We start from the raw sequence: 23,979 nt of genomic DNA, 5'->3' as shown, positions 1-23,979 counted from the left end.
CTTCTGACCACTTGGCCTTACCTCGAGGTTCTGAAATGCCTCCCAAGATGCGGCTGAACCAGAACCTCCTGAGAGCCTGCAGAGCCGTCAGCCCACATCTGGAGGTGGACCTCAGAAACCTCCGGCACTATCTTGTCTTCCTGAGGTTAATTTATGGCAGTTAGCAGTGGGAAATCAGAGCCACTGTAAGTAATATATCCACATGTATATTTCATATGAATCATACCAGATGAGTTCATTGCCAGCAGGCACAAACAAGCACAACATAGGCATAAAGGGAGGATGGGAAGCCAGCTCCTCCCCACAGCCCATTCACCGCTATGAGGAGCTCCGATCCTTGAGGAGCATCTGGGCTGGCACCTCCTGCAGCACAAAAGCACAGAAGTTCTTATTTTCCTGCTCTCACACCCCTTGCTGTGCCACACTTCTGGAAGATTTTCTTATGCAATAAGTGTGTTTATTACCAAAACAAACAAAGAAAAAACAAAAAAACACAAAAACCAGAAAGGTAAAATTCCATAAAACTTGAAATCCTTTTAATGGTGCACTGACTCGCACACAAGCACCACCAAAGTCAGAGCAGCCACAAGCGTTTGTAATAGTAGTGATCTAAAATGTCAGAGCATGATACTAAATAAATTTTCATGTAAGCCTGAATTACACAAGGACACGGCAACACCCATCATCTGCTGGAGTCACAGAAGGTGGTTTTGGAAAAAAGAATGTGACAAATGATCCATGCATGATTCTGGGCTATATTCTGTCACCCATGACACTGTAAATCAGCTGCAGAGCTCGACGGGCCCTTGCAGCCTTTCTTCTCTACAGAAATATCCCCCAGGGCACATTTTCCTGTGGCCGAACACGTTCCATTTGTTCAGTTGGCTTCCAAGACGAGCTCAGCAGTGACGAAAAGGAATAAAGGCTTTCTCAAATGTAGGAGTCGCCGCCTTTAATGGAGGCTGAGCTTAGGGCCACCAGTTGGGTGAACACGGCGACGCACTCAGAGACTGGGGACACTGCCAACAGCACAAGAAACTGGAGATATTGCTCACCCCAATGCTGAAATATATTTCAGAGGAAAATGAAGCTTCTCCCGCCGTCTCAGTTGGCCACAGAGACTGCAGGGATTGAGTGGGATAATTGAAAACAGGCTGTTCCATAAACCACAACACCCGGCTTCATCCACTGGATGTATTTCTGCAACCTGAGACAATATGGTGAAGCTGCTTTTATCCAGACAGATCTTTCACAAGTGTCAGGTCAGCGTCAGTTTTATGTGCAGTCTTATGCACAAAACAGTGCTGCTGCTGTTCAGGCAAAACTTTCACACCTTCGATGGCTTGTCATAGCATTGCTTGAAATTCATGGATGATGATTCAGCACAGATAAGTTTTATCGATACGTCCAGCTGATTCATATTGCCATGAGCTATCAAGAAACAGGAGAATCATGGAATCATAGAATATCTCGATTTGGAAGGGACCCATAAAGGATGATCGAGTCCAGCTTTGCTGCTCACAAGCCCCCGGGTGGGACACAGCCCATTGTCTGTGTCCTGGAATCACTCCCGTTCACTCCAAATCCACACATGAGCAGATCAGAAAATGGGGAGGTGATACCAGTGATGTTTCCAGCAATTCGAGTCATCCAATTATGATTCTGAGAGCTTAAAAGCAGCTCATAATTTCTGCAGAAATAGAAGATGTCTCAGCTGGAACATGCCCATCAAATGCTAGACAGGTCCGTATGCCAGGGGATAAAACAAGGTCAGCTCTGTGGGTCAGTGATTTGCTTGGCTCCTTTCCTTCTGGATAGTTGGCAAAGTGCATTTGTTAAGGATTTTTCATTCTGTTATTGTTAAGGCAAACAAGTCATTTCAGACTCTATTGAGCAAGCAAATAGTTCTATGGAAGGAAGCCTCTAAACTTTCCTTCTATTTCTGTGCAGAAAATACTGTTTTCACTTGGGAAACGGTGATTAAAATTTTAATTACCCAACTTGCACATAAAAGTGTCTTTCCGTAGAGGTAAATGCGTGTTTTATAGACAGAGGTTAAAGCCCAGTTTGAAGATATGGCCCTTAGTGTCTATTCAGGAACTACCAAGCTGCTAAGGACCAGGAGATGGGCACACACGGCGCTCAGATGTCCCAGCTGGGAGGTGTGGGGCAGCGCTGCAGGGGGGATGCAAGGTAACACCCTCATTTCACCCCATGCAGAAGGCCAGCATGGAAAAGAAATCAAGATGAGTAGTTTCTCCTCAGATCCTTGTAACAAAGTAGTATACGAGCCAAAATACTAATGGGTTTATAAAAACACTGAGACGTGTAGGGGAAAAAAGTCAACCAAGAACAAACAACATAAATAATGCTTGGCCCTCCAATGCTACAACTAAATAATAACAACAATAACAATCATCATCATCATCAGTAGTAGAAAATACAGAGAAAATTACTACAAGCGAGAGCAGAAAAATAAATTTTAAGAGGTTTGTTTAAATAAGTTATGGACCAATGCTGGAACGTTTGTTCATGGCACTGGTGGGGCAAAAGAAGGTCAATGGAAGGTTAAGGAAGAGAAATCATGCCTGAGTCAGCACAGAAACGAACAGAGAGTACATGCAAATGTGTAATGAGAGAAACAAATGACCGGGGGACACTGGATCCAAGAAGAAATGGGAGCAAATACTTCCTAAATGCATAAGACAATAAAAACAGACGGAAGGTCTTAAGAAACAACATACAAAACTTTACTGCCAGGCAGTGAGATTCCTCCTACATGAAACTGGGCAAAGTTCTCCTATGTTTCACTTCCCATCAGCTCACAGGGAGGAGGAGATGGAGGCAGCAGAACTTGATCTGATAAGAGCTGGGAATCATTCATGGAAAACACTGAAGAAAGAGTGAAAGGGAGTCAGGCAACAGGAAAAGTGGAACATCGCATTTTTCTTCAGCAATTGGGGGAGAAATCAGGAATGAAGGAAAAAGCTTCCTCCAAAGATGAGCAGCTCAGCACAAGTCTAACATGAGAGAAAATTACTGCAAAATGTGGAGATGGAGGAGATTCCATCCAGTTCTGATTCACTTCACACAGAGGGTGGTGACGCACTGTTCACAGGTTGCCCAAGGGGGCTGTGGATGCCCCATCCCTGCAGGCATTCAAGGCCAGGCTGGATGTGGCTCTGGGCAGCCTGGGCTGCTGGTTGGTGACCCTGCACACAGCAGGGGGTTGGAGCTGGATGAGCACTGTGGGCCTTTGCAACCCAGGCCATTCTGTGATTCACATTGAAAGGACAGAGGAGAAATGATGAGAAAAAACTGCCTGTGTCTCTAAGAAAGGCTCTTACTGCGGAAAATTAGAGGAATGAGAGAAAAGCAGATAGAGAAAAATTAATCAGCATTTTCTCTGCATGAGATGGGAAAGGAAAGATGTGTGGGTGAAAGGCACCTCCAGGCTGCAGATCTGAGCAGTGGCTGAAGGCAGGGCATGGGAGGCAGGAAAATATATTCCATGGTTATGGACAAAAAGGTTTTTAAAGCCATTTTCCACCTTTATGGCATTGTAACTTTCATCAGTAAACATTAGAATGCATGCGAAATCACACAAAGTTATACTGGGATGTTTCCTGAAAAGCAGATGATGTGGAAACGAAATCTTTTATCCGGCAGACAATGATGTGAAAGGATGATGGTGTAAAAACAAAGAAATGGTGACTGGTTATTTTAAAGGGTAAGGGGTGCCCAAATAAAGCTCCTGCGGCAAAGTTAACCTGGAAAACCATATGCTCCTATAATAAAGCAGCACTCAGCTGGCCTTGCTTTTCCAAAGTTCTGCTAAAGAAATGAGGGTCACCATCCCACACTGTGGCACGGGTGAGATGGCCCAGAAGGCACATGGAGCTTCCCACCTCCTGCTCCCAATTAACCGAGGAGATCCTGACACGACCAACAGCAATGAGCCACCACTTCACCTCCACGTGCCACACACCTTCCTCAGCCTCTGGTTTTATTCTGGCAAGTTCTGCCCCAAAGCGCTGCTAACATCCACAGCAACAAAAGTCCCTCATTACGTCACCTACCACGTTTTTCCTAGACAACTGAAGGGATCAGCACCATCAGTAGCATCAACACTCAGACACAGGCAGGCCTTGACACAGGGCACAGTAGGAGCTTTTCAACATCTGTTCCCTTTCACAACGTTCAAATTACTCAGAGCACATCTGGGGAGTTGTTTTCCCATTTCTTTCATTGTAACATAAAATAAATCACAGTTCTGGTTGCTGCAGCACCGTATAGAGGTAACTGTGTCGGTAGGGCATATCACATGGGAGCACACTTCAGCCTATGCTTTTTTTTGAATTAAAGAAAAAAAGAACAGATCAAGAAAAGGAAGTAATATGAAAATGAAAGGAACTGATGGCTAAATGGGTTTGGAGACATAAATAAGTTCCTCTGAAGCTCATGGAAACATACAGGGAAACTGCAGATAAACACTTGGCAGGAATTCTGCCTACTCCGATATTTACTGTATTAACAGCAGAGCCACAAAGGAATTCTCAGGTTTTAGCAGCAGACAGAACACATAAGCCATGACTTCAGCTTTCAAGCTCTACTCAGAAATCCAACAACTTACTGGACTCAGGACACCCTCTGGTTCAGGAGTGCTGCCAACCACAACCCCTGCAGCACACAGCTGAGGGCAGCAGTGGGGCAGGGCAGCAGCTGGTCTCAATATTCCCCACCAGGCAGGATTTTATTTCACACAGGGTGGCAATAAAAAGAGTAAGCACACACAGTGTTATAAGGACCCCGAGTCACTGCAGTATTTGCATTTTAGTGATTTTCTGTTGGCCTATAGTGTGCCACGCTTTGTTTTCACCTCCAGACGCTCTCAAGGGTTTATTCTGTGGTAGGATCCTTCATTAAAAAAACCTTCACAGCTGTATTGTCTGTAAAAAACCAAAGCATCCAACGCCATCAAGGTGACAGAAAGGGAGAAATGTAGAGCTCAAGCCATAACTATAAAGTTACTCCTTTACTCATTTTTTCTGCTCTCTTGTTGTTACTGTTGTTTGCTAGAAAGCAACCAAATGTTAACCAAGTGCTAAAGCACCTCTGCTGAGGGCAGCCTGCTCACGGAGCCCAGGCCAGCAGCTCTCTGTGATGCTCAGCCCAGACCAGCAGCCACAAGCAGCAGGGCAGCGCTCATCCCTGTGCCAATGGCTGGGGCTCCCGCTGGAGTTCTGGGCTATCGCTCATGTTTTACCCTGTTAATTTCACTTTATTAGCTCCCATTTCCAAAGCTCATAGATTTTTTTTCTGCTCTGTACAGATGTTCCTTCTGACACAGGCAGTATATCACTCCAAGATTAACAGCGCTCCATTGCTTCTGCTAGCAAGCCCTCCCATGTGCTACTGAAACCTTTTGAAACCACCCGTGTATTGAGCTAAAACTAACAGTTGAGGTTTAAAAAGCATAGAGAGGAATCTAAGAAAAAAGGTATTTAATAAAATCTCTTTTTCTTGAGTGCTCCAAAGATGAAGGTGACCGGCCTTAACATGCTCAGGGTACATGAAATCACTTGACTCCCATTTTAACCATAAAGTATGGTGCTGCCCAGAAAAACAGTGAATAAATGGCACTTTTGTGACTTCCCAATGACAGTCTGGAATGTGTTTGTACTTCTATTCCACTGGCCCTGTCTGTAACAAGATGCAAACATGCGTCTGCAACTCGAGATCCCCACCATGGGGACAACCTGTGGGCTCATGTAGGAAGGGGCCAACCCAGCTCTCCAGCACACGGCTCAGGGCCTCCCTGCTTACAGCACCACTGTCCTGATGCACCACAGCCTCTTTCTCTCCTCAAACACTAGAATAAAAACAGACACAGAAGCAGACATGTTCAGGCAGCCATATTCACACATTCAGATCATCCCTGTGGGCACCTGTGCTGGAAGCAAACCAAGCACAGATTTATTCCTCCAGTTTAGCCCATTCAATTTCAACTCCAATATTTTTTGCACCAAAAATGCCAGCGTCCCTCCCTGCTGGCTTCGCTCAAGAATAAATGCAGCGACTCCACGAGCATCCCGCACAGAGCAGCCCCATGCTCGTACACAGCACCTCCATCCCAAGGACATCTCAGCTGCTGGGACTGCAGCCTTTATAGGATTGCACACGTGTATCTGAGCACACTCTGGTCAGGGAAGATGAGGGAAGGGATGGGAGCAGCCCATCACACTGCTGAGGAGCAGGTAAAGCACAAAGCTTTCCTCCAGCTGCCCACCCTCAGCCACCCCAAGAGCAGCACAGACCCCCGGGGGTTTGATGTGTGACAGCTGCTATAGTCATGTCAGAAGGTCACAGACAGAGCAAATACAGTTAATTTGCAGTACAGAGCTGTCAGATCACATTTTTGCTGTAGAATGGCTAAAATAATTTGTCCGTAGTTTCATTTCCACCAGAGGCTCTCAAGTAGAACACATCTCTAGCAGAACAATCAGCCACCTAACTCCATGATAGCACTGCTGTGCCTCAGCCGTGGGTTACTCAGCAGCCCGTCCTCGCTGTGGGTTTCCAGCCTCACAGTGTGGATTTCCTTCACTGAAACCACTTGAGCGGTGCCCACAGACACCCAGAACTACTCCACTGTACTGACAGAGCAACCAAGGTGCTGAGAGAGAAGCTCAGGGAGCCCCCAGGTGGCAGACACCCCCCGATGGACCACCAGCACCGACCCCAGGGACCCTCCTGCACAACGGGGAGCACTTGGCAAACAACCCCCATCACCCTCCCACCCCCCCTGCCATTGAGTTCTGATGTTAATGGATTTTAATCAAACCGCTGATTAACTGATTGTCAGAATTTATATTTAGCTTTCATTTAATTAAAAAATGAAATAAAACTGACTTGTAATTCAGTGCACGCTGCTCACTAACAGCCAGGGCCATCAATACGGCCAGAGCACTGACACATCACGTGGGGTCATTTAGGTTGGAAAAGCCCTCTAAGACCCCCGGCCCACATCCCTCATTGCCACATCTCATGGCTCTGGAGCAGCCCAGGGATGCGACCCTACACCCCCTGCTGTCGGATGAGAACTTTGTGTTTGCACTGACATTTACATACTGCTTACGTTTTATATATTTGTTGCTCCTTGTTATGTTTATACATTAAGGGATTCATAGTTTTATTTGAAGATTTATAGCCCCATTGTAACTGGAGAGACACCGGAGGAAACAAAAATCATTTTCATAGCAATGTTCAACATGGGTTGCTTAAGAATGAAGACATCAATAACTTCATTTTCATTTTGGCATTAACAGTATCCAAGCTCTTGCTTTTTTCCCTGTGCATTGTCTATGCAGAGCTGCAGGTGACGGTAATGGGAACTACATGGAGCCCTCTGACACAGCTGGAGGAACCTTGCAGCTCTCAAGCCTCTGGGTTGACCTGGTGGGTTTCAGCCCCAGGGACAACTGAGGACAGCGGCGCTCACACTGAGGGAGGTCTGTATTCCCAGAGAGCAGGGCAATAGGTCAGGTCCTGAAAGTCCCCTGGTGCAGTGTGGGTGTCAGTCCCACTCCATGCAAAATGAACAGTGCAGCTCAACAGCCCTGCAATGGATCCCGCAAAGGGCTTCTGTGAGCCACCGCGGCTTGTTCCTGTCACACAGGAAACCACAGAGAGACAGCACAGAGCTGATCCAACGTGCAATTTACTTGTCATCAATTTAAATTGTATTACAAACGCACGTTGTGACCAACAGCCATACGTAGAGACTCAAAATGCTGCAGCACGTCCCCAGCCCTCCCGTCAGCTGTCAGCTCCCAGCACCAGCAGCAGAGATGTGATGCATTCTGTGTCACACACCACGTTTCTGAAGGCAATTACGTACTCTTGCATCCCTTGACATGATCCATCTTTACCCACTGGTGTAAAATCCCCACTGAACATCAGTAGCTGCCTTCAGCTACACAGGTCTGCAGGCCGCTCCGCTCAGCAGCCTCACCCAGCACAGAGCAGCAGAACATCCCTTCTAACAGTGCTGCTCCTGGGCTGCCCCGCTCCGCTCCCAGCCCCAACCACTGCCCCAACCCGGAAAGCTGCAAACCTTCCATCTCTCCCCCAGGAGCACTGGCCAACCTTCTCCTGCTGGGAATAAAACAGACGTCGTTTCTTTTTTTTTTTTTTTCCATTCCAACTGACAGTAAAAAAAAAAAAAAAAAAAAAAGAAAAAGGAGAAAAAAAAAAGAGAGAGAAAGAAAGGATCAGGTTCTGTGTTAAACATTAATGACCCGTTTTGTTTCCATCGCAGGCCGGCAAAAAGCAGCCATTCATGAGTGCTTCAGAGCCCTCCATAACTCCGAGCACTTTGGGGCCGTGGATATGCATGTGTATCTGTCACCAGCAATTTGCTCCGACCGATTGACATTCTCCTCACACACATCACGAGGCACCGACTGGAAGTTCTGGGTCGGATCCAAAAGGAGAATTACTTCACCACTTGGATTTCTGCACTGTCTCAGATGCTTTCTAATGCTATTTAACATTCACGGCTGCCAGCAATAATTGGACACAAGCTGGACCTGTAAAGGATGCTCCTGGTACCAGGCGGGGAGGACAGGGCGTGAAGAAGAGACAGAGCAAGGGAGAGGTGACCTGCCGACAGCTGCCCATCCTCAGCCTGGCTGAAGGACTTCTAGGAAAGCTCTCAGCCCGGCTGCTGCCTCCAGCACGGTTCCTAGAGAGCTGCCCGCAGCCACAGCGCTGCCGTACATCAGTGCCAGAGCAGCAGGCAGCCCCGCAGAGTGGTGCCTCCATGCCAGCACTGCCTGGCACTGCACAGCTGCACTGCCACGTTAGCACTGCCCGGCCCCACAGAGCTGCACTGTCATGTTAGCGCTGCCCAACACTGCGCCCCAGCACAGGGCTGCCCACACACACAGACCTGAGGCAGCTGCAAAGCATCACAGCCACTGTGCAGCTTTGGGTTCCCCTTCTGCCGCACACGGACAGCCCCACGCTGTGTTTTTTAATACAGATGTGTTCACTGTGAGTTGACTCGTGCTATCTGGTACCCGTACAGTGCAGACAAGGATGCCATGGGACTCCTGAGGTTTGTGGTTTACGCTCCACCTGGCAGCAGTGAAACAGACTGCAGCCCAGAAAGGAACACGGTGGTCAGAGCTGCTCCTGGGGAGGAACCAGTGCTCAGAGAAAGTGAGGGTGAAGAATCCTGCCCCTCTCCTGCCACTCTCCTCAAATTTAGGGGGTACCAAAAATCTGAGAATAGAAAACTGATCTTTCAGGTGAATGCTGTCATGTGGATATGGCACTTCTGTGTTTCTGTAAAACAAACAAACGAAAAACAACTTTTGCAAGGGTTTGGAGTTGGGGCTCCCACCAGAGGATGCCAGGAAGGGCCTGACCACCTCCCAGCATGGGCAGTGCCAGGATGGGAGCAGCCTGGGCTGGGCTGGTTAACCAGAGTGCCACTTTAAACTGACTTCACACCGACAGCTTAACACTTAAACAAAGCTGAAGAGCAAAGCTTGAAATGGGATAAAAAGCTAAGAGCAGTGCAGACAAAACACCCATACAGATAACACGTAGCCAAAATATTTATCATTGATCGGTCTGGTCAATCTCTGGGGATCTGAAAACCAAAGGGCCAGCCCTAAACCCAGCTGCGCTGTCCTGAGGTTACTCTTCTCCTCGGGCACAGGAACAAGCAAAATTAAATCTTCCCTTTCTCTCTTACTTCGTTTCCTGCAGGAATCCCTTCCTTCTTAATCTCACAGAAACGCCGGCAATGAACTCTCCTTTGCAAGGATGATGGCAGTAACAGAAGAAATGCCTGAGAATGAGTTTCTTTCCTGCTCCCTTTGTTCTCAGCAGCTCAGTTACAAAATGAAAAGGTGAAGAGGACACATTTTCCTTTCCCTGCAGCTGCTCTGTGCTTGCGCCTCTATCAGATTTCTTAATTAGCAGAGTTTGCTGTAGCTGGAATGACGCTCTCACTGCCCTCAGCACGGCGAGGCTCAGAGCTCTGCAGAAACGCGTGGTGAGAGCCTGGGAGCACGGCAACGTGTTTCCAACATCTCGTCCTTCGGGACGATGGGCAGGTGACAGCTCTGCACTTCAGAGCCATTTCTGTGCAACGCATTCCCCACTCCGGCAGTGTCAAACAGGAGCAGCTGCTGCAGGAGAGCAGCCCAACATTGCATTATTCCAGTGGGATAACCCAGAGCTTCCGCTTGACATCACTTTCCTTCTCAGTTTCACCAAACACTGGGGAAATGTGGAAAATGGTGCCCTGTGACCCAGGCACACCTCAGTGCAGCCCGGCAGGAGCTCCCTGCCCAGGGTCAGCTCAGAGGCACCCACAGCCCAGCAGCCATCCCAGCGCTCACCGCCAGCATCCAGAACAAATGGAGAAGTAAAAGAAACTGATGGCTTATTGGAGCAAGGAATATATTGCTGCCTCTGCAGGCCAGTCTGCCATCGGCTTAACAAGAATTTATGGGAACCTGAGGGTTTATTTCAGAAAGACCTGTCAGGAAAGCACAGACCATCCTTCTCTGTGCATTTTTACTCCTGTTCAAAATGCGGTGTCTTCAGAGGTTGTGTCCGCACGCTGCTGGAGCATTTGACATCTGTCCTAGTGCTCCAAACCGGCTGGTTACAGACACAACTGCTATAAGCTCTCATGCACCATCCATCAGGTCCTTGGTGAGAATTAGAATGGACCAGGCAGCTGCTGAACCCAACGAGTAATAGAGAAAAAGGAGATAATCTGAGCAGCTACAGGCTGTCAGCCTGACACTGATCCTGCACGGCGTGATGGAATAAGCAATGGGCAACATTATTTATAAAGAATTACAGAGGCTTAACAAAGTAAGAGCCAGTACATGCGTGAATTAAAAACACTGCACCCAGTTGGCAAGGCAGATTTCTTCTGCTGGGATTACAGGTGTGGGGATAACAGTGCCAGTGGTAACGCAACGCAATCAGCGGGTGCTGGGTTTGCTGCCGGAAGGACTTTGAAAGAGAGAGTAGAGAGTTAGAAAACCAGGACATTGCAGCAAGTGGGCTTGAAACTGACAACAGAAAGCTTTAGAACAGAAGCCCAGCAATCAATAGAGAGCCTGCACAGGGGTGAGGTCTGAATCCAAGCCCCAGACTTCGGCCTTTTGTTACTTCACCTCTTCTCCAATGACATAAAGCATGAAATCATTATGTGCAAGGGAATTAAAAATAGCTGGGCTGAAAATAACAAAGGGAGCAGGTGACTGTCCTTGGTTGGGCAACAAGGAACAAGCAAAGAGCACACATTGCACTGCGTCCAAGCACTGCCCTGTCCGTGCACAAGTAGTACAAGCAGTGAGGAGTGTGGCACAGAAAGCAGCAAGATTCACCAGGCAGGGGTTACAGTAATCACAGTGCAATCATGTGGTACAGTGATCTCCTGCAGCCCTTGGAAGTGTAAATAAGGCATCACTGTATTGGAATAGAGAGGTTCTATTAACTCCGGGCTTTGTGCCCACAATTAAAGAAAAGCGTGGAAAAAAAAGTAAATGGATGAAGTTCAGGGAAGGGACAGGAGCCCAATCAAGCACCAGAAAGGAACTTTCCAGTAGGAAAGGCTGTTTATCTCATCAACAAGGAACCTTTGCAGAGACTCGATCAGAGTCTGTGTGCAATAAAAACAGAGAAAAGGTGATCAATGGTAAAAGACTCCACAGCGTTACAGACTGAAAGTGAAGTACACAACAGAAATGGGGGATTTAGGGATGGAAGCTGAGATCCCAGAGGTCTGTGGAACCCAAAGCGACCACTGACAGATCAGCACTCACTCTCCACCATGCTGTATCCTGTATCACAGGCAATAAAGCTTCACGGAGGGGCTGCAATCTGCACAGAGCTGCCCTCTTCTCTTAAGAACAGCAAGGGAACTGCACAATGCAGCAAAGGCAGCAGAGAAGGGAGAGGAGACCCTGCTGCTGTGTGGGGCACTGTGCTGCAGTACGATTCTGGGGCAGCCGACAGCAACATTTGTTTGGGGTTTTATAGTGTTTGGAATAAAAATAGTTGATGAATCTCAGAATGAAGCCATCAGCCCGCTCTGTCTGCACGCCCCGCAGCTGATGGATCTCCTGCAGGAGGCGGCTCTGGCCATCCAGGCTGTGCAGGGTTGATTAATGAGAGCCACGTCTCTGAGCGTGAGCTGCAACAGCCCTCTCACAAATTAGGATCAGATCCAAATCTCCATTCTGCTCGGCTCAGATCTCATGGAAGCTCATTTCTTCCTAATAAAGCTTCAAGAGGTTCAACGTCAAATGTGAGATGTCAGCAGAAGAAGAACCGCTCAAAGGGCGGGGACTAAAGGAAGCCATCCAAGTGCAGCATGTCACACTGGATGCTGGGTAAGTCAATTAAAAGCAGGGAGAAACACTCAGATGTGCTGAACCAGGCTGTAGGTCTTTCATTAATCATGACTTCGTGGCAGATAAGATGCATCCATTTGGCTCAAGAGGAAAGCGAACAGGAATAGTGGAAGAATCCTGACTACCATCCTGTGCTGAGCAGTGCTCCTGGCAGAGCTCCCCTCCGTCCTTCTGGTAAACTGGTACCATCAATAACGCCTTGCAGAGATGATTACAGAGGCTGCAGATCACTTCTAAAGTTGTTTAAATGCTTTACTTCAACAGATGGTTAAGTTCAGAAGAAGTTCATTATGAAGAACGCCGCAGGTACCTTCACTCCAACAGTAAATTATATCAGTCCACAAAATGACATTTAAAGCGTGCTTAAATATTAAATATTACACTGTTAATTTTGGTTCCCTCCCCCCTCCTTCATCCACTGAGTCCAAAGGCACCGAGTTCAGCTTTCACAAGAAGCTCGTCGGGGTAAAACGTCCCTTGAGTAAAATCTCCAAGATTAGAAACAATTATTTTTAATGGCAGAGAGCAGGAAAAGGGCAAAGCTGCTGCCCAGGGGAGCACGTGGCGAGGCGTGGAAAGCAGCGGCTCAGCTGGACAGCAGCTCCTGTCCCACCTGGTGCCATACATGGGGTGCTGTGTGCTGCTCCCCCGGCGGCTGGCAGGGCTGCTGGGGCACATTTTCAGGTGGAAGGGCTCGGAATATGTCAAATCACCAACCTGAGCTCCAGCCGTACCCTTGAGACACCACCCACATAAAAGGACAAGTAAAACACTCATTCGGCCACTAAGCCCAACATAATGTACCCTCAACTTACAACAGAGCTCATCCTGACCAAACCCAAAGGGTCCAACTGCTGGATCCCAAATATTTTTAGATATCAGCGTCTTCTGCTGGCAATTTACATTAAAGGAAAACAAAAGCTTGTGCTGAAGACGTGTGGGTTGAGATTTCTAAAGCATCTAGTTGTTGTGTTCCAGCTTTGGAACATGCACTGGCTGACACAAGAGCTGGACCATGCTGCTGGACCATGCTGCTGGAGAGCCTCACTGCTTCCCCTGCACTGCCACGGGGAGAGCAGCAGCAGTGTGAGGCAAGTCATGCATGGAGCGCGTCAGGACAGAGAATGGCAGAATGCAGCCCTGAGTTGCTCATCAAGAAATCAACGTGGCATTAAAAATACTGAAAAGATCCAGCTATCATCTATTAAAAAGTACTGGCAGAACTTCAAGGGTTTCCCACAGCTATGAGGTTTTTTATGGCTCAAAGTGCCTTCCTGCTGCTGAATGCAGGGAGAAAGTCAGGCGAATGGACACAGTGGCACAGGCAAAGAGACAACCAGCCCAGCACAGCTCCATGCCATGAGAGCTGACAGCTCAGACCAGCTCCTCATCACTGTTTTCTGCAGTCTCTGCTCATCAGAGACCCTGCCTGCCCAGAGCAGGGCCCCCATCCCCAGCACTAATGAGCCTCCAAGAGCCATCTCACAGCATCCTGCACACCCATATAGGGGAGCTCATGGCTCCTGCTTTTCCCACCTGGATGATTTTATGATTCCATAAGCTACCCATCAGCTCTGCAGTAAGCCCCCAAGGCCCTGGAAGCAAGGCTTGGGTTGGGCCAAGCACTGTCCCAGTGCAACGAGGCTGCAAATGGGAGCAGCATGAAACTGGGATGCCTCTGAGCTGTCACTGTGCCTGGAGGGGGCTGGCACAAGCAGCCAGCGAGCAATATGGTTCATAATTGGTGTTAAAAGGGAAACCAGGAGGAAAGAGGTCACCTTATGCAGAAAGGCTTACAGCCACCAAGCCAGAACTGCTGTCTCACACCAAGGACCTGCACTTGTCACCCAAAGAGATGAGCAGCATTCATCTACATTAAGCTGTGCTGTGGAGCAGAGCCTTGTTTTCCAGGCAGATTTCCTCACCTCTTCAGACAGTGTTCTCTTTTCTCCCCTTCGCTCTCATTTTTGCTGAAGATTAACATAACCCAGCTGAACGTGGCTTAAGGAGACACTATTTCCATCTCCAAACAGCACCGCCAAGCAACGCTGGGTTTTACAGGCACTGAGCCCTAACTGATGCTTCCAAACCAAACTGTGGGGCAGAACCTGGAACATTATCAGGAGAAAGCAGGCATGACTACGTGCAGAATAGTTTTTTGGAGCTGTTCAAGGCATCTGTGAATGGCCTCGTGTTTTATGCTTCAATCACACTGTAACATCACCTCGCGTACAAACATAGGCTTTGTTAAAAAGCTGCATTTGGCTCTGTCCAGAATACAATGTCTGATAGAGCTGTGCTAAATAAGCAAGTGCTGGCAGCCTGATTCAAACCTCACGAAGTCAATGCAGGTGCCAGTGACCTCAGTGAACTTCTGGATCGGGTTCCAGTTTGTTGGTGATCCTGAAAGCATGAAGGGACTCGTAATTCTCCGTGTTCCCCTCAATGGTTTCAGGAGAATTAAACTATCTGGGACTTCCCTTACAGTGCCAAGATCTGAGGCATCACACACACTTGCACAAACAAGCCATCCCCCAGACAAACAGCAGTAATGAAATGAAAGACATTATTTCTCCCACATTAACATACTGCAGAGGGTGAGCAAAAACACAGCAGAGGAAGCAGCCATCGAAAGCCACTTAGAAATTCTGTACACAGAGTATCTCAGCAGCATCAGTGTCTGCTGGGGCTCCTCACGTACCGTGCCAGCTGCACCAGCCCAGGTACGGCAGACCATGCCCTGTGTGCTGGGTCACTGCTGCGCCCACAGAGCAGCCCTAAGGGTTCATGCAGCATTCCTGGGCTGCCTGCAGGCTGCTGCAATGCCATGCACCTCTCTGTGCCAGGAGTGAAGCAGCAGCTCCCAAGAAATAACTGGATTTACTCTGCTGAAAGGGAAAAGTAAACGAGACAGCAGGCCTTAGATGCAATGAATCCAGTGACACTCAGTACTACCAATACAAGCAAGATTTATTCACCAGTTTGCCCATGCAGAGGCTGCAGAAGCAATTCCAGCAACTTTGCTGAGCCTCTGTGTAATTCCATCATTGCTGTGCTGTACGGACAGGAGCAGGTTTCCACCCACAGCATTTTGCAGCCTGCACTGAGCCTTGCAATCTATGCTGTGGCAGACTCTTAAAATGATTACAAATAAATACAGCTTTTGCTCTCCTTGGTGACAAACACAAGATCACAAGTACACAGGGTGCTAAAATATCAGAGTTATAAAACTACCCCAGGACATCAATTACAAACCACTACTGACACTGTAAAGCCATAATGATGGTAAAATAACAATTAAATGGGCAGGGATCTGCATCCACAGGAATCTGCACGGAGAAAAGATACAAAATAAAGCTGGGTTTGCCATGGGGCAGCGGCAGGAGGACAGCGTGGCTCCCATGCAGAGCAATGCAGGCCCTCCTGAGCATGGTGACCTAGCACTGGGTTGCCATGGATATCTGTCATTTGTCCTAGCACAGCATGGAAAAACAAGCAAGAAGAGCAGAAACCGGAGAGACAAAATGTGGGAGAATGACCTTAAATTGTGCTTAGCTGCAGACTACCTTTGCTTTCAAAGTAGCTTCAATAACGACCCACACTCATCTCCAGAACAACATCACGATGAAGCCTGCTAAGAAGCTTTTCTTCACTCACTAAATAATAATAAGCATTCCTGTTACATCCCTGGTTAAATAGTGTTATTAGGCCCCACTCCGTATTTTAATTCCACTCCAATTCAAAATCCCTGTTTTAGCCAACTCCATCAGCTAAGAAGCAGCTCTTCCAGTGGGAACATTGGAAGCATTGCGAAGATAAGCATGTTGGAACTGTGGGGTTGTGCCCCTCACTGCCAGAAAGGCACCGAGTCCCAGAAAAGCAGTGACTGTGTGAGGGGTCTGAAGCACAGCGCTGTGGGAACTGTGGTGTTTATCTGGAGCAGAGCAGGCTCAGGGGAAACCTCACTACTACCTACAGCTCCTGGCAGGACGTTGGGGTGAGCGGGGTCAGCATCTGCTGCCCAGAGGATGGGGAGGTCACCATCCCTGGGGGTGTCCAGAGCCGTGGGGATGCGGCACTGAGGGATGTGGGCAGTGGACACGGGGTGGGTGGGTTCGGGGATCTTGGAGGGCTTTTCCAGCCCCAGTGACTCCATGACTGTGACACACACGGTGGATGCCCTTCTCAGGCAGGTTCACTCATGTGCGCCCACCTTCACTCCCACACTGCTCTGATATCTGATATCACGCAGGTTTACTTTCATTCATATCTCTGGAGCTCTCCTGACTTCAGCTAAATGATGAACCACAGAATCACAGGGGCTGGAAGGAACCTCGAGAGATCACCAAGTCCAACCTGGGACTGAGGATGAGAAACAAGCAGGATTTGACCTTCTCGGTAAATCCATAGAGCAAAACAAGCTCCATGATATCTTGGAGCCACATCTCGTGCATCTGGTCATAAACTCCTTCCTAAAATGAATTAAATTAGCCTGTCTAATGGACATCAGAGCAAAAAGCTTAATGCATTTTGATGCTAAGATGAGCTCCACGCAATTTATTAGGAAGCAAGTAATCATACTAAATCACAGTTCTCATCTGAAAACAAGGGAAATTGCCCCAACATCCACAGCTTTTCCCAGCACACGGCTTCCAAGCACCCTCCTGGGACAGCAGGGTGGGGTACAGGGGGCTCCTGCAGCCCCAAAGGCCCCTCTGCCCCCAGCACCAGGGCACAGCACCTGCTGGCTCTCAGCTGTGACCACACAGCAGAGGGAGGCATGAGAGCCAGATCAAAGGAGAAAGAAAGCACAGAGCTCTCAGCTTCCTCATCCTTGTTCAAGGAACATGTTAATGTCAATACATTTAACCAGCCATACCCGTGCAGGGCTCTGTGCTCCTATGGAACCCTCATGTTGTAACCATACTGCCCCAAGCCTGTCCCTCACCCACCCCTGTCTGGGGCATGGGGCTCTCCCCACCCCATTGCAGGAGGAGCTGCACAATTTCACACATCTCTGCCAAATGCACCTGGATTTTCAGGAGGGTGGGGGAAATCTCGAGCCTGATGGGATGGCCACTCCAAGATGGCTTCAAAATGGGAGAGCAGCAGACATGAGCACCCCAGGCAGAGAACTGTTTCTTCCCACCTTGTCCTGACAGACTCCAGAAGAGAACAGTTACCAGGGAGCAATTATTACCCAGGAAATTTCTGCTGGGGACCCAAGGTTTGGCTGATGTGTGACCTTCTCCATGAGACAAAGAACCAAAGAGCAGGTCAGGAAAGGACCTGAGAAGATCTGTTTAGGCATCTGTGCTGGTTGGTCTGACTAAAAACGTCCTCCCTACCTCCAGCACTGCGCTTTCTGTACAAAAAGGATGCAGGTAATGCAGAAATTGTGACTAAACTGGGAAGGAAAAAAAGGAAAAAGGAATTTATCACCACCACGCAGCCACACATGGCCCTCAGTGCACACACAGCCCCTCAGTGCACACACAGCCCCTCAGTGCACACACAGCCCCTCAGTGCACACACGGCCCCTCAGTGCACACACGGCCCCTCAGTGCACACACGGCCCTCAAGTGCACACAACAGCCCTCATGCACACACCAGCCCTCAGTGCACCACAGCCGCTCAAGTGGCACACAGGCACGACAGCCCTCAGTGCAAACACCAGGGAACAGCCCTCAGTGCACACACAGCCCCTCAGTGCACACACAGCCCTCAGTGCACACACGGCCCTCAGTGCACACACAGCCCCTCAGTGGCAGCTGCCCACCCCATCCCCAGGTCCATCTGTTCCAGCACACTGCTGTCAGAGGGAACCAACACCCAGAGGGGTTAACGTAGCCCTGCCACTGCCAAGTGCTGGAAGGTATTGAAAAGCACAGCAGCTCCTCACTGCTCTGCGACCTGCTTGAAGGAGCCCAGGAATGGATGATAATCACAGAGCAATCTCTACAATCAAATGTTTATGGATATGTTCTATATTCTACATGCATGTATGAGTTTACACACAAAAAGCCATGCAGGCTATGTGCTGGGGACAAGGGCCACGCATGGCTTTTGCACTCAGTGCTGAGGCATTTTTCCTGCACCCTGACAAAAGGCAGCAGCAAGTCCCTGCTGGAGGCAGAGGGAGGAATGAATGCTGAGAGGTGGCTCCTTGAGATGATTTAACATTCAGACATACCAGCTCATTAGAAAGACGATTCCTCTTTTCACTTTCTAGGCAGCCATGAACTTCCCTCCCAAAGGGCGCAACCCCTCAGGTGTGCATTCCTTACCAGGAACTAACTCGACCCATTCTCTAATCTGATATTTCTATTAATACCAGCGATGCTTTTTTCATGCCGCTCACCCCATGTCGACAAAGTTGGAACATTCAGACTAACGGACCAGAAATATGTAGAATATTTCAGCAAGGACACCCCTTATTTCTCTTCCAGGTTTCCCACAGCTATTCTAGAGTTATAAAAAATGATCCCCTCATTGAAGTAAAAGGAAAGGACACACTAGATGAGGAACATGCTCAAAATAGGGCTAAAAGGACAGGCAAGAGTATCACTTCCAAGTGAGAAGCAACTAAGTGGGTCACAGCAGAGGGAGGGAACACGGCGCAGATCTACCAGAGCCACAGGGCAGGGGGAGCTCAGAGCTCACACAGGAGAAGGCACAAGTCCTGCACAGCTCCAGCCCCTGCTCACACCATTCCCCAGGTAAGGCAGCTCCAGGCAGAGCCAGGCTGGGAGCAGTGAGGAGAACAGCCACAGAAGAGCCCTTCTGCTAACAGACAATCTGCAATATTGAAAGTGGTCAAAACACAACAGCACAACAGCAACAGAACCTACCAAAACATCACCACAGAACGCAATAAAAAACCCCCAGGAGCATCCTAACTTGCCATCCTCTGAACAAGGCATCAGCGTTCCTAAAGACAGCGGTGGAGCAGAGCCAAGCCTGGCTCCAAGCAGTGCAATCCCATTTGGCTCCATGTGCTGCAGACTGGCCGTAAGTTCAGCAGTGCTTTGAGTTACCGCATGGCGCAGGCAGGGCAGGCTCTCACCTGTGCTGGGAGCCCATTTCAGTGAAGGACTGGGGAGGGAGCAGGGTGGAAGCAAGGGAGAAATCCAAGTATTTTTTCCATCCTTCCATGGATAATTAATCAAGAAATACAGAGAGAGACTCTCCAAAACTAAGATGTCTCAGATGAGGGCTAAATGGGACACGACACTTTGCATTACACCTCTCTGTGCTAAGTCTGCCCACTCAAAAATAGCAGCAGTGAGTGAGGAATGCCAGCAGCCCTTTGCTGCAGCGGGCACTTCCACCAACTTAATTCCTAACTTGTCAAAGCTAACATATCATTGCTATCATAAATGGAAATGATCATTCAGCAGCAGAGTGTTAATGACATGCCATCACCAGGAGTGCCTTTCCCCGGCAGGATGGAGGCTCACACACCAGTCAGCCCTGCAGAGTGCACAGAAATACCTGCTGGGAATGGGTTTCTATGCATGGACTCATGAGCTGATGTGCTCTTGCAGGTATGTGTCTCAGTGCTCGTTTCTTAGCATGACTTTCACACACACTTCTGCAGGAGTCCCAGAATGTGGCTTTCCTAGAAAAAAAAATAAAACTCCAGTACTTTGAAAAATACTGCGGCAGCTTCTGCAGCCCTGGAATAATGAATAAAGGAAACCACATCTGAAGGCACTGAGGGAAATTCTTGCAAATATGTGCATGTTTGGAAAGGAGCTGGAAGGGGAATGGGAGAGGGAATGGGGAAGGGAATGGGAAAGGGAATGGGAAAGGGAATGGGAAAGGGAATGGGAAAGGGAATGGGAAAGGGAATGGGAGGGAATTTGGGGAAGGGAATGGGGAAGGAATGGGGAAAGGGAATGGGAAAGGGAATGGGAAAGGGAATGGGAAAGGGAATGGGCAGCTTGCTGCTGTCAGCTCCATGGTTCCTAGCAGGGCAGCACACCCAGTGAGCCCCTGCCTGGGTCAGGCCCAGCTCACCTTGTGCCACTCACTTTGTCCTTTAAGGAGAACACGAGCAAACGTTCTGCACTGGGTTCCCAAAGCACAATCCTGGTGGACAGCTCACCCCTATCAGTCGGTGGCTGAAAATACAGCGTATCTATTTGCTTGCACCTCTCCTACATACTGTTACTGTTAAGCACCCGAGAAGAACAGTTGCTTGAGAACATCAGCATTGAGCTCCATCTCAGAATTGCTCCTCCCAGTCAGCAGGCAGGAGATGGACCTGCCAGCTGTAACACCAAGAAGGTACCAGAAATCACAGGTGGTGGCATCCCCGACCCACTCGTTCTGACAGGTAAAGCCCACCCTCAACACCAAAGCATTGCTTGTGTAGCAAAGCCAGTTTTACCCCAATTAAGCTCTGTCAAGAAACCACTAAACCTTGGAATGTTGTTAGCATTGACCCTAACTACCTCCGTACTGCAATAGCTGTGCACAGGATCTTAACTGTTCTGATCCACTAGATAACAAATGCACCCATCCATCCATCCATCCATCCATCCATCCATCCATCCATCCATCCATCCATCCATCCATCTCCACGGCATGTCTGCAGCACCCAGACCCAAGGTACCGACCTTTGGAAGGGCTGGTCCCATGGACTGTCCATAGGGTATTGTGATGACACGGAGCTGCAGATCCCCATGGATCCACATGGGCCATGCCCTTCCTCCTCACCCAGCCCCAGCAGGGTGAAGCCAACTCCTCCTTCTTCCTGTAGTCACAACCAGCACAAAGCCTTCACTTCAAAAAACATCTTTTGGGCATGTTTCAGCACCGGGTGGGAATGCAGAAAGCAAAGATGAGCATTTTCCCCCCAAAACCCCTTTGTAGACCGCTCCATTCTTCCACCTTCCTGAAGAACTCCTCATTTCTTCTTCCTCTTCTTCCTGAGTCTGTCCCCATTCTGCCTGCAGCATCCGTGCAGACCATCACATGGCACTGGGTTGGCCCGATGGTTTTACAGACACAAGGCAACAGACCCCAACAGACCCCAGCACACCCCCGACGTGCATCACTGTGCTGTCACACCAACATCCCTGCACCAGGAAGGGCACAGTGGGACACAGTGCCAGGTGAACACGTGCTGCACCCTCCTGCCCTCAGGTCCTTCTCCATTGGGTCAGGAAGCACCAACCATCCCTAACAACACTTTCTGTGCGGGTTGAAAGACCACAGAGCAGGTTACACCATAGGATACAATGGACTGAGCCATCCCTGGAGGTGTTCAGAACCAGGCTGGATGGGGCCCTGGGCAGCCCGATGCCCAAGGCAGGTTGTTAGAACTGAATGATCTTTAAGGCCTGATCAGATCTAGGCCATTCTATGGTTCTGTGATGATACTTTAGCCAGGAAGGACAAGGCACTTGGTACCTTGAGTTCACCATCAGCCCCCAGCCTGCACAGCACTGAGGATAGAGCTGCATTGCTGTTGCAGGAGAAGGCACTGATGGGCTTAGAAAAAATTCCCTCACCATATAAGGGCTGTGAACATTTTCCCACTTAAGACAACGTGTGGGATCATATTCACAGACACAGAAATATGTTCTGTTCCCTGACACCCACAAGTCCTAGAACACCAGGTTGAAGTGCTGGCAAGAATAAGAACCATTTGTTAAGCACGAAAAATGTCTCACATAATTAGAGAACTGCTGAAAGCTACCAATTTAGTGCTCAGGCTTTGAAATTTCTGAATTTTTATTGTAACAACAGCTCAGGCTTCGGTGTGCCAGGAGGTGGGGACGCCTGACACGCACCATGGATCAGCAGAGCTCATAGCCAAGGCAAAGCTAAGCTGAGGGCACCGAGACCTGGTCACCATGCAGAGCACAGAGACACCAAGGGGAAGGTGCTGGGCTGCACCCTGCGTGTTTGGCCAAGAGCCCATGGGGATAGAGGGCAGCCCCTGGTGGTCCCACACAGAGATCAGCGATGGGAAGATGGCAGCTTGGTGCTGGGAACAAAACAGATGGTGTCAGAATGGGCTTTTTTATATTTGAGGACAAAGTGACATGGGAGGAGCAAGAAGGAGGGACTGAGAGATCCGAGGGATCCTGTAGCCTGCGTGAAAAGGGAAGAGGAAGGAAGGAAAAAGGAAGAACCTGCAACCTATCACTATTGACTGCTCTATTTATAGAGCATTCCGTATCTCACCGGCAACCAACTTCAGCAATAAGGGCGGTACAAAAGGTTTCATGAGCACATCTTTGCATCCCAAGCACATCACTGAAGGAGCAGCCAGGCAGTGCACCCAAATAACCTGCACCGCTGCACCTCATCCAGATAACGCACAGTGCGGTTCTTCCTGCCCATCACCCCATCTCCTGCGCTGCTCAAGCAACAAATTCACATGCTTGGATCTCTCTGCACCAGTTCTCATTTCTATTTCTTCTCCCCCAGCAAAACATTTGGAAGAAAACAGCATTTCCCTCCACTAAAGCAGAGCTCCCACAGCTGAATATTGCCTTCGATCTGCTGCAAGGCAGGTATCTGCCCATGAAGATGCACAGCAGAACACGTAGGATTTATCTGCCAGCAACAAATCGCTGCAATCCAGGGAAAAGAAAAAAAAATGAAATAAATAAAAGCAAGCTCTGACAAGAAGCTCACAGTTCTGAAGGACTTTTGCTAGGATTTGATGCAATCTGCCGCGCCGGCAAATTAAAGCCTACGGAAACCATGCTAAAATTAGAGAGAGCTGAGATGAAAACCAAAGACACACGGTGGCTCTTGCAAATCCTTAAATAGGGCTTGGTACAGCAGTCGGGTGCTCAGCTCACGTCTCCCATGGCCACTGATGAAGCTGCACATGGGACAGTCCCCATTCCACTGCTGTTGCCGTGGATGGGGCTGACGCAGCCCTGCACCTTATTGCTGGGCGCTTCACCACCCCCTGCTGCTGCCCCGCACAGCTCTGGGGCCGCCCCACACAGCTGCCATGCTCCCTACCTCCATTCTCTGGGTTTTTGGGGAAGCCCCATGCTCTGCTGTGTGGTGCTGGTACGTCTGAGAGCAGCACAGCTCTGCACAGATGCGAATACCTTGGGGGGTACTCACTGCTCATTAATCTGAAGCCTTGTGACTTCAACAGCATGAAATATTCCAGGGATAACCATAGAATCATTGGGGTTGGAAAAGCCCGCAAAGATCCCCAGGCCCATTGCAGCCCATCCCCCAGCCCCACTGTCCACATCCCTCAGTCCAGAACATCACTGGGGACGTGACCCCCCCCATCCCTGGGCAGTTGTGCAGCACTGGCTGCTCTTTGGGGAAGAGACCTCCCCATCTATCCAAGCTGACCCCCTGGCACAGCACGAGGCCATCAGCTCTCATCCTGTGACAGCCAACCTTCCATTCAAACCCCCCTAGATAAGCAACTGCCACTGGTAACCATCTTTTATTCAGTGGCTGAGGAGCATTTCTAAATTCCTATAGGACCAAGCGTCCTCCTTGGGGCATCCACCTGCAATGCCACACACAG

The 23,979-nt window shown here is 49.1% G+C and overlaps 1 protein-coding gene and 1 long non-coding RNA gene across 16 annotated transcripts in view; one reads left to right on the top strand and one right to left on the bottom strand.

Annotated features, from left to right (window-relative positions):
• The window catches only part of LRRC7 (leucine rich repeat containing 7), a 169,574-nt gene that overhangs the window by 89,302 nt on the left and 56,293 nt on the right, over positions 1-23,979 (bottom strand). The window lies entirely within an intron of this gene.
• LOC107317796 lies at positions 19,716-23,645 on the top strand. Its single transcript, XR_001557032.2, has 3 exons — positions 19,716-19,999; positions 20,502-20,793; positions 22,212-23,645. It is a non-coding gene; the product is annotated as an uncharacterized LOC107317796 (long non-coding RNA).

This window comes from Coturnix japonica, chromosome 8 (genome assembly GCF_001577835.2).
Source record: "Coturnix japonica isolate 7356 chromosome 8, Coturnix japonica 2.1, whole genome shotgun sequence".
Taxonomy (NCBI): domain Eukaryota; kingdom Metazoa; phylum Chordata; class Aves; order Galliformes; family Phasianidae; genus Coturnix; species Coturnix japonica.
The sequence above is the reverse complement of the archived record's forward strand: the minus strand, read 5'-3'. Positions and strand labels throughout refer to the sequence as shown.